We start from the raw sequence: 11,031 nt of genomic DNA, 5'->3' as shown, positions 1-11,031 counted from the left end.
TTTATAATAATAAATAAAAGGGCATTGTCAATTTTCCTAATAATTAGTGTAATTGAGAATGCATATAAAAAGGATACATACCTTCTTATGACAGAGTGTACAAATTACAGCTTTTAGTTGATAATATTTGGACTTTTTGATGAAAAGAACTTCTTAGTGGAGAGAAACAATTTGATGAGAGATACAAGTCTAAAATGGTTTTTGGATAAATTAATTTTAGGTGGAATATGAATTAATTTGTTAGTGGGTGGTTGAAATTGAAAGTGGGCATTATAATAAGGGGTTGAACCTGCATTCTTATGAGAGGTCACTTAGCTCCATCGTTAGAAAATCCAACGTATTCTTTGCATAGCATTCATTGTCACTTAGCGCGCGTCATAGCTAAGCGATCATGTAGTGCCATCGTTTCAGACCAACGTATCGTTTAATTCCACAACCATGATCGCTTAGGTCTACATTTAAACGATCGCTCAGTTCTATCGCGTAGCACTTCATCGCATCGTTTAGAGTGATCGTGTAGTGCTATCGTTTAGAAAATCCAACGTATCGTTTAGTTCTCATCTATCATAACGAAGCGATCGTTTAGTACTTAGGCGATGGTACTAAGCGATCATTTAGTCCCATACCCACCCCCTCTTTACGCGCCCCCTCTCTACCCGGTGCCCTCCGTTTCCATCGCTAAGCACTTCGTTTAGTACTAATAAGCAGTCGTTTACTACTACTAAGCGATCGTTTAGTCCCATACCCGCCCTTCTTTGCCCGCCCCCTTTTACTCGGTGCCCTCCCGTTCCCATCGATCATAGCTAAGCGATCGTTTAGTACTACTAAGCCAATCGTTTTAGTTCCTACCCGCCCTCTCTCTGCATGCCCCTTTTTTACCTGGTGCCTCCCGTGCCCATATCGGATCAAATAGCTGAAAGCAAATCGTTTAGTTATATTAACCGATTCGTATTAATCTCAATACCCACACCCCTTCTCTACACGCCGCCCTCTCTATCCCGGTGCCCCTCACCGTTTCTCGATCTGATCATAGCTAAACGATTCATTTAGTACTAGTCGATGGTACTAAGCGATCGTTTAGTTCCAATACTCGCCCCCTTTCTACACGCCCCCCTCTCTACCCGGTGCCCTCCCCATACCTAGTCCCAATAATCGTTCAGCTTCGGTGAATATTCGTCTAACTTTTCTTCACATTGCTATACGGTCGTCTAACTATTTTTTTCATTTTTTTTATATAAAATATCATTTTGGAAATAATTTGGTGTAGATAACTTTTTGTGGGGTTGTAATCAAATTAAATTTGGTGGAGAAATTTTTAGTGATGGAATGTGAAAAATAATTTTTTGTCAATTATTTTTGGATAAAATAATTTTTTTTGTGAATAAATTTTTGAGGTAGAGAATTTTTTTGAATTAATTTGATAGGTTGCTCGTTGAAATTGAGAGTGAAAATTTAGTAAGCGCATAAGAGTAATCGTTGTTCATTACAAAAGCACCCACATACAAAATAAACTCTTTAAATCTTACTTTTTCTGTGTTTCAGCAAACGGAAAACTTTGTCATCTTCAAAAGAATTTTTTTTGCCTAAAGCAGGTCTAGGATATGTGTGGAGAATTTGCCTAAGTACATAGATGACAATCGCCTTCATACCTTGTTCTCTGAAAAAGGAGAAATTACAGATGTTAAGCTTATGTGGACGAAGTATTATTCATACCCCACCCTTGATTTGTTCTGTTTCTGTCTTTGGTTGTGTCATTTTGATATCTTTGATCTTTACGAGATATCAACATGACTTTGCTTCATAGATTTTGATTATAGTATGCTATTTTGTCCTTAAATTTTTATTTTCAAGGGATGGGAAGAGCCGATAATTTGCTTTCATTGGGTTTCGCACGGAACATGAAGCTCAAGAAGCAATACGATACTTCAACAAATCTTTTATCAATACTCACAGGATTGCTTGTGAGGTCTGTTATATTCTTTGCCCTAGTATCATGGTCTTTTTGTTTTTTTTGGATTATTGGTTTTTTTTGGATTATTGGTGATGTTCTATATTTTTCATTTTGCTCTTGGAAAAATTTCTGCTTGTGAACTTTTGCCACTGTAGAAACTTCATTCCAACCATATGGTACCAAAACATCAAATGATTGATGATTAGCAGCACCAAACATAAAACAATTAAACATAATAAAAGACGTGATTTTAAAAAATTAAAGGTGTAGTTTTATACTGCTTTGCTTTGATTATTTGTTGCTATTCTTCTTGAGAACGTTATTATATATGGGACAGGCTGTTCGTTCATTCACTAGCTTCAAGTGCTCAAATGAAAATTTGGAATAGATTTAGTTGGAGTTTTAGTTTAGTTATAACGAAGGTTTGCTATAACAGAATTTCAGAGGATAGTGGAAAACTAGAGGGTTTCAAGTTTGTGGGAATGTAGAAGCATCTCAAACACCATATGTTGTTGATGGTTCTGTTGGTTTAGCAAATCAGTTTTTAGTTGCCTCCTAAATCCTAATGCCCTTTGATTCCTTGAGAATATATCAAAGCTTTGTACAACTCTTTCCACAATTATTGCAAATAAAGTGTCATTTAGCTTTCGTGTGGACATTTGTTTGAGGAGAAGACATAATATCACGTTAGTTATTTTGATCACATGTAGTAAATTCTGATGATTGTTGGATGGAGAGGAATAGAAGGATCGTTGAAGAGAAGAAATTTAGTTTTCACGGATTTTTAGGACCTTATTCATATTCCTAGGTTCTACTTGATGTGCTTTTTTATTCTGTAATTGTCGCCGCCTTCATCTTTTTTCCTTTTTGATAATTGGTTTCCTTTAAAGTTCTGTGATGGCTTGGGACGTGGCTTATCTTCCTCCCATATTTGAGCTTTCAGTGGTGTATATTTCAGTTTCACTAGGAAAGAAAGTGATTATCAAGGTGGGTTTCAGACCAATTTGTGTTGCAATGCCAATGCCTGGTCATTTTGCAAATTTTGTTAATTATGTATTCTGTATTCTGTATATGAGATATTTAGTTGGAATCATAGTCTTTTATTAGGTTGAGTTGTTTTTCTTGTGTAAAAATAATTAATTAGATTGCATAGGTAGTGAAGAAATGTTCCCTAAAACCCTCAAGACTGTGAAGATGCATTTGCTGTCCTGATTATTACCAAATCTGTTTGATTTTTCCCAGAGTGCATGGAAAGCTGGGGATTCAAAAATTCCCCGACCTTGGAATAAATATTCTAAAGCAAAAAAAGGTTCTAAAGATGGGATAGAAGTAGAAGATGAAAGAAGTTTAAGCTTTTTGGGGCCTAAAGAAGAGAGAGATGACCTTAAATCGAGTATTCAAGATGATGATCCTAAAATCCAAGAGTTTCTTCAAGTGACACAACCTCGAATTAATTCAAAATTGTGGGTAAATGACATATTGATGGCTCTGGAAGCTGATCAAAACAGAAAAGGAAAGGAGAAACCAAGTCAAATGAAAAAGACAGACGGAAAAAGTTTGGAGTTGGTGAATGTTGATGGGGATAAAGCTGAGTACATGCAAACTTCATTGCATAAAAACTTTGCCCATGATGATAAAATTTTGGATATGGAATCTTTTAAAAGCAGGGTGACAAAAAGTTGGTCAGATTCAGAGACCAGTGACAATGACAATATTGACGAGGATGCTAAAAATGAGGATGAATCTATAAAGAAAAAAGTAGAGAAAAAGAATGTTAAGATGGTAAATTCCAAGTCACCACTAGAAACAAAGGCCAAAGAACAGGGCCATTCTAATCATTGGGATGAAGTTGCAGGTGTACTTCACATGGAGACGTCTTCATTAACTCTGGAAGATAAGAAGGATGAAATGGTGGAGAATGGTCGACTCTTTGTTCGTAATCTTCCATATGCAGCAACGTAATAATCCTTTCCGCAATCGCTTAACTGTGCCAATCCTTTGTTTTTTTTTTTCTTTTTGTTATTTTATGCATATTTGCTGTAAATAAAGGATTTTCATTTTTCTTTATTGATGTTTTTTTAACTTCTATCATCATCGAAGAAGAGTTGGAAGAGCACTTCCAAAAATATGGCACGGTCTCAGAGGTGCATCTTGTAGTTGATAAAGACACAAGACGTTCTAGAGGCATTGCTTTTATCCTTTACATTCTTCCAGAATCTGCAAAAAGGTATTGTTTGGTGAATGAAAAAGTTCTACTAGATTCACTGTTCCTACTCGTCTTTGTTTGTCTTGACATATTATATTTCTTGGGGATTTGGCAAATCGGGGATGTTTAGATAATCTCAACCTCAAATTTTCTATGCCACTTCATTGGACTGGTCTAATTTGAAGATCTGGGAAAAAATTTGAATATTGTAAATACAAATATTTTATAGTGATTTTCCTCTTCTTTCTTGCTCTCTTTTGAGCTTCAGATTTTAACTTCAAGTAACATAATATGAGTGTGCTTGGCTATCTGCTTGTCACTTGTACATGCTTGAAACAATTGGACCTATTAGGAGAATTTCTTAATTATATTTTAACTGAAGGGCACTCGAATTGGATAATTCAATATTCCAAGGGCGATTGTTGCATGTCATGCCTGCTCAACTGAGGAAAACAGTCGAGAAACCAGAGTAAGTTCCGATAGTGTATGTTCTCTGTGCCTGGATTGTATAATTATGAGTTCTATTGCTATTTTCATTTCCCCTCTGTCTAATCAAATGTGTTTAATTGAGAATATTACTCAATTGACAGGGAAAACATTTTAGAGGGCCAAGATCAAAATCCTTCAAGCAAAAGAGAGAGGAAGAGAGAAAATCATTTGAAGCTAGTGGCAATACAAGAGCATGGAATAGTTTATTCATGCGCCCTGATATAGTATGACACCATAGGCTGCCATTTCTTTCCACTTGCTTAGATCTTTATTTTCTTAAAAGAAAAGTACGGTATGCATAAGGTGACTAGTCGTTTGCTGTATGGACAAAAGCCATTTATGAATGAATTTAGAGTAGGAGACATTTTCTAAGAATTGCAGAAAGAAGATTTAGGGCATGTTCGACAGTCCTTTTAGTTTAAGCACCTTTTCTTAAAATATCTTTAACAAAAATGTTATTTTAGTATCTTACATCTTACACATTTTAAAAGTGCTCTAAATAATGAATTTGAAACGTTTTTTAACGCACTTGAAGTTTGATAACATGATATGAAATATAATGTTTTCTACTTCATTTTTATAAACAATAGATTTCGTTGTGAGCTCTTGGACAAGCTCCTTGATGTTTTCTTTTATCTGTAGGTTGTTGAAAATATTGCTAGCAAATATGGTGTTAGTAAGGGTGAGTTACTGGATGGGGAGGCCGATGACCTTGCTGTACGAGTTACCTTGGGTGAAACTCAAGTTGTTGTAGAGACAAAGAAGGTTCTCACAGATGCTTGAGTGAATGTCGCATCTCTGGAGGAGTTTGCTTCTGGAAAAGCTGATGGACACAAAAGGAGCAATCATATTCTTCTTGTGAAAAACTTGCCTTATGGTTCTTCTGAAGGAGAACTTGCAAATATGTTTGGAAAATTTGGGAGTTTGGGTAAAATCATTCTTCCACCAACAAAGAACTGGATTTGGTAATTGTTTCTATATATGTATATAATTATATTTAGGAGTTAATATTTCATGGAAGTGATGATTTCTCTGAACACTTGCATTACTAATCTAACGATAAATGATTTCATCTATGCCCATCAATTATGATTTATTCATGGCCATCTTTTATTAGCTGAGCTGATTAAAGAAAATTTCAGTACTGGTGGCGCAGTTAAAATCTTTCGACTTTTAATGATATATTTTATCACATTACTTAATTTCATGTTCTATCTTCTAACCTTTGAACTGGTTTAATGTGAGATTCAGGTTATTTTTCTTGAACCATCTGTGGCCCGCGCTGCCTTTAAAGGCTTAGCATACAAGCGTTACAAGTGAGCTCATTCTCTTTTCTTGTTTGTTTGGAAACTTCTGCGGTATCATATGGCATATGTTTAATGGAGTTGCATTTTAGCATGCAGACTTCATAGGTTGAAGAATATTTTGCTGCCTTCACTTTTAAGATAAAAACTGATCGATATTTCTTGTTATTTTTTTGTGTTATATAAAGCTAAGAATAATTTAATACCAGAAATAACATTGATATCTGAAAAATTTCATAGATTCTAATTCTTTTGGGAATTTTACTATCCTTAGAAATCAGAGATTGTTTTTCTTTTGGGAATTTTATGGTATATGCTTATTGTAGTTATTTGAATTATGATATCTTTTTCTAGTATACGGGAAGGGAGTAATTGTAGTATAATTGACAATGAGTGATGGATTCTGTCTAAGCCTGTAAAAGTTTTTGTTGTTTAACATGGCTGGGGGAGGTGGTTAATATTTACTCATTTGTTGGTCCCCTTAGTTAGCAGTAATGACGTGATGTTAGTATGGATTATGGATAGTGTGGTATTTTAAATTTAATTGTACCTTTCATTAATATTGATGTTCCACAGCTGTTTTTACAGAACTTTGTTATATATATTTTTATTATTTGTTTGTTTGAGTGCCTCTTGTTTTACTTCGATCAGAAGTTTTGTTGTACTGGACTTGGAGTGCTCCTTGTGTTTTGAAAACTTTGTAAGAAATTGAACATATTACATTGAAATGCCATCTCGTGCAGTTTATATGAGTGTTTGCCAAATAAAATCTTGATGCACGAATGCTAGTGCTATCTTTATTCTTTGCCCCCAGTTTGAGAATAATGTGTTTTTGTTATATTCTCAAATTAGATATTGTAGTTTTACCTCTCTTATCATTGATGTGAGCATGCGGGAGGGTTTTTGTTATTTATTATTTATTATTACTATTAGATTCTTGAATTTCCACTCCCATATATATATATATATATATATTTATAAGAAATACTATCATTCTTTATGAGTTCAACAACATATGGGAGTGGAAAGTTGTTTTTCTCCTTAAAAGTAATGGTTCTTTCATTTTGGCATTATACTAGGGATGCTCCGCTATATTTGGAATTGGCTCCTGGCAATATTCTTAGTCACAATCCAATGGCTGGCAATGTGAAGGACGAGAAAGTTGGTGAAGGTGATGCCAGGAGGGTGATATTGGAGCAGGCAGTGGAAGGAATATCAGATGTTGATTTGGACCCTGATAGGGTTGAGGTTTGTTTTGATGAGCCTTTCTCTTGTTTCCCCTTGTTTTTTCATTGTGATGATTGATGATGCCGTCCTCTTGTCATTTAAGTTGGACAATTGGTGATCACACTGTGTTCTATCTGGTTGTCAATGAAGAGAATTTGCATTGTTAAACGTCAACTCATTGTGGATGACCATTGCCCTCATAGGCAATTATAGTCTATGATGACAGCTCAGGCAATAATAGTCCACTTTATTGTTGATCTAGTTAGTTTAAATGCTGGAGAGCATGCTCCCTTATTACATCTGTCTATATACTGATGATGCTTTCAGAGCATATTAACAAGTAGGTCACTGGCATCTCTCTCTCCCAGGCGCTCACATGCTGTTCATTAATGGCTATTCCTGTCAGTTACAAATTTCGGATGCACTTGCCCAAGTTTTCGTATGAAATCAACCTCTTATTACTATAAAATCCAGATGGGAATGGTTCTTTGAGCTCTCTTTTGCTCACTTGGGAAGAAGCAAACGCTAGAATCATATTGATAAGTCGAAAGTCTTGGTTTAATTATTTTGGATCTTTGTATAGTTTATGCTCCTAATCAGAGTAATTTACACAAAAAATCTCATTATCTTAGATTATAGGTATTTGAAACTCCTCGTAGGTTAACATGCGTGTATGGAGATTATTCAGCTTATTCTTTTATGAGTCTTCTCTTTGTTAAATTTTTTTGAACTAGAACAAGAAAAATAAAATGAAGAGAAATAAATGTTCATGATACTCTGTAATGGTAATATTTATCCAGTGGAACAGTATATAGCAAAGCATCAACTACTTTTGCATCTTGCACGTAGCAGCCATACATTTTCTTTAATTTTTTGAACATGGGAGCTTAGTTATCTTGTCTATCCAGTCTATTTACTTGCTTTTAAGTTTACTTCTGTTCTATTTTCTTCAGTCACGATCTCTTTTCATCAAGAACCTCAATTTTAAAACGATGGATGAAAGTTTGAAAAACCATTTTAGTGAACACATGAAAGATGGAAGAATATTGAGCGCCAAGGTAGACCTTGATCTCAACCACTCATTTTGTTGATTTCAAGAAGTTCAATTGTTTTTTAGCTTTATTTCTTGATTGCCAGGTTAAGAAACAAATGAAAAAAGGACAGCATGTCTCAATGGGTTTTGGATTTTTGGAATTTGATTTGGTGGAGACTTCCACAAGTGTCTGCAGTAATTTGCAGGTGATTGTGCTTTCAAAGAAATTTTTAACATTGCTCGTCAGTTTAGGAATAAATTAGATTTCTTAAGTCCAGTCTTTGTATCAGGGAACTGTTTTGGATGGCCATGCCCTCATCTTGCAAACGTGTAATGTCAAGAAGGATGATCAAGGGCAAAGAAAAGTAGACAAGGAAAAGAGTTCGACAAAATTACTTGTACGAAATGTGGCCTTCGAGGCAACAGGGAAAGATCTAAGACAACTGTTCAGTCCATACGGACAGGTGATTGCTTCTCTTTGTTAATTCAGTTTTTTAACTCGTTTGAAGTAATATTTGAGAGTATTTGAAAGTTGTATCCTTACTGGGAGCATGGTACCGGCTACTGCTGCCTCTATGTTATTTTCATATGGGGATTTGTTTCATTCAAGTTGAAATCGTGTATTTACTAATTTGGTTTACTTTATTGCATTTGGAGATGATTTCAAAACCACACACTAAGTACAAGATCCATTGAACACAATTCTTAGCAGGGTATCCTCTTGTGAGTTTTCATAGCTTTTGGTAGTAACAAATGCCTTTAGCTAACTTAAAGCACTTATAAAAATTTCATTAGAATTAAAAAAGCAACTCAAGGGTAGTACATTTTAAGGGAAAAAAACGCAGTTATTGCTTCTGAAAACGCTTATAGCTGGAATGTTTCTCTTAAGAACATTTTATTTAAAGCCATCTTATACTCAACAAAGATTTTGGATTTTCTCGTAACAGATCAAATTTTATGTTGAGTCATGTTTGTACTTCTCCAGCGATTCCTTTGCTCTTGGTTAATATTTGTCTTTTCTCAGAATAAGAGCTTAAGACTGCCAATGAAGTTTGGAAAACATAGAGGTTTTGCATTTGTGGAGTTTGCCACAAAGCGGGAGGCACAAAATGCATTTCAAGCACTTTCAAACACCCATTTGTATGGTCGGCATCTCGTAAGTCTTCAACTCACCTTATAAATCAACTGCGTACTTATTACTTACATTTGGTGCTTGAGTTATAGCAGAGTGTGTGTAAGTTTTGAACCAATGACACGTTATTTCCCCCCCTCAAAACTACCAGGTTTTAGAGAGAGCAAAGGAAGGCGAGAGCTTGGAAGAATAGAGGGCCCGAACGGCTGCACAGTTTAGCAACGATCAAGATAAGCCTCAAAATCCAATATTCTCCCAGAAGAGGAAGCAGATGACTGACTTTGATGAAGAAGATAGGATGAAGTTTCAAAGGACTGACTAATCATATGTAAGGTTCATGGTTAGTTTAGAAGAAATATATGATCAATTTTGTTTTGTATTTTGCTTATTTATTGTACCATATCTTGTTTACCCTACCCCTTTTTTGTTCCATGGGAGCTGCTTTGTTTATTGAATACAGAAACCAAGTTAGCCTTTTCCACTTTTGTACTTGGCTAAACTATAGTTGATGTTTATTTTCTTTTAGATATTTAATTTAGATTAGATTTATTTATTTATTTATTGAAAAGTAGTTTTTGAAGTTATTTCTTTCTGTTTATTGAATTTTGGTTTGTATATTAGCCAATTAAATTTTACTAGTATTTCAGTTGTTTTAATTCATGTGCTAGTTTCTATACATATATATTTTTTTAACTTCACTTTGATATGAAGTCTTAGGTTCATCGACAAAACCACACAGTTTAGAGTTGGCAAAATTTCCCGCAGGGTCGGGTTCTCGTGATCGGGACGGGAAATCCCCGGTTTGATCGGGAATGGGGTCAAATCGGAAAAATTTTTCGGGGCCCATCCGGGGACGGGGACGGTATCCCTGTTTCGACCCCGATTTGATATATTTATATTTTTAATAATTTATAAATATATATTTATTTATATGTATGTTTAAAATTTATAGATTTGTAGTGTTGTGAAGCTCATATTAAATATCTAAATTTTAAATCTAAGCCCAAAAGTTAAGCCCAAATTTTAATCAAATTTTAAATAAAATTTTAATTAAAAAAATGGGGAATGGGCCCCGAAGGGAAATCCTCGCCCCTATCCCCGCCTTGAAATGGCGGGGACGAGGGCGGGGATGGGGGAGGATTTCCCTCATGGGGCCGGGGACGGGGGACGCCCCCTGTCCCGCCCTGACTTCGTTGCCAACACTAACACAGTTACTTCGTTTAAGATTTCTTTCTATTTAGTTCGACTTATTTATGTTTTTGGGGGTTAATTCTGCTATGTTTGTTGAAGTTTGAATAATATATTAGTTGTACAATATACCTGCTATTTCGTATATGTCAGTCAACTAACACACCTAAATAGTAGATAATTGATTTTAGTATTTATATTTATGCGGTAGGTTGTTATTAGCCGATTTGATTTGAATTTATCACGATATTTTGAAATATATTTGTAGTATTTAGTACTATTATTTAAAATATATTCGTAGTATTTATCACTATATTTTAAAATATATTCATTGTATTCAAATATCAAATAACTTTCGGTATTCATATATCAAAATAATTTTCCCGTATATCATGTTAATGAATAAGAGATTTTAACTGTTCAAGAAATATAGAGGCACGTGCCTAATTTTTGTAATTTTTTTTTTAGAAATTATGAGGAACGGCCATTTCAAAGGCTAGT

The 11,031-nt window shown here is 34.8% G+C and overlaps 1 pseudogene; it reads left to right on the top strand.

Annotated features, from left to right (window-relative positions):
- The first annotated feature begins 1,587 nt into the window (after positions 1 to 1,587).
- LOC120088971 lies at positions 1,588 to 9,910 on the top strand (annotated as a pseudogene).
- Positions 9,911 to 11,031: the final 1,121 nt, after the last annotated feature.

The sequence above is a fragment of the Benincasa hispida genome, chromosome 10 (assembly GCF_009727055.1).
Source record: "Benincasa hispida cultivar B227 chromosome 10, ASM972705v1, whole genome shotgun sequence".
Taxonomy (NCBI): domain Eukaryota; kingdom Viridiplantae; phylum Streptophyta; class Magnoliopsida; order Cucurbitales; family Cucurbitaceae; genus Benincasa; species Benincasa hispida.
Note: the sequence above shows the minus strand (reverse complement) of the source record. Positions and strands in the feature narration are given on the sequence as shown.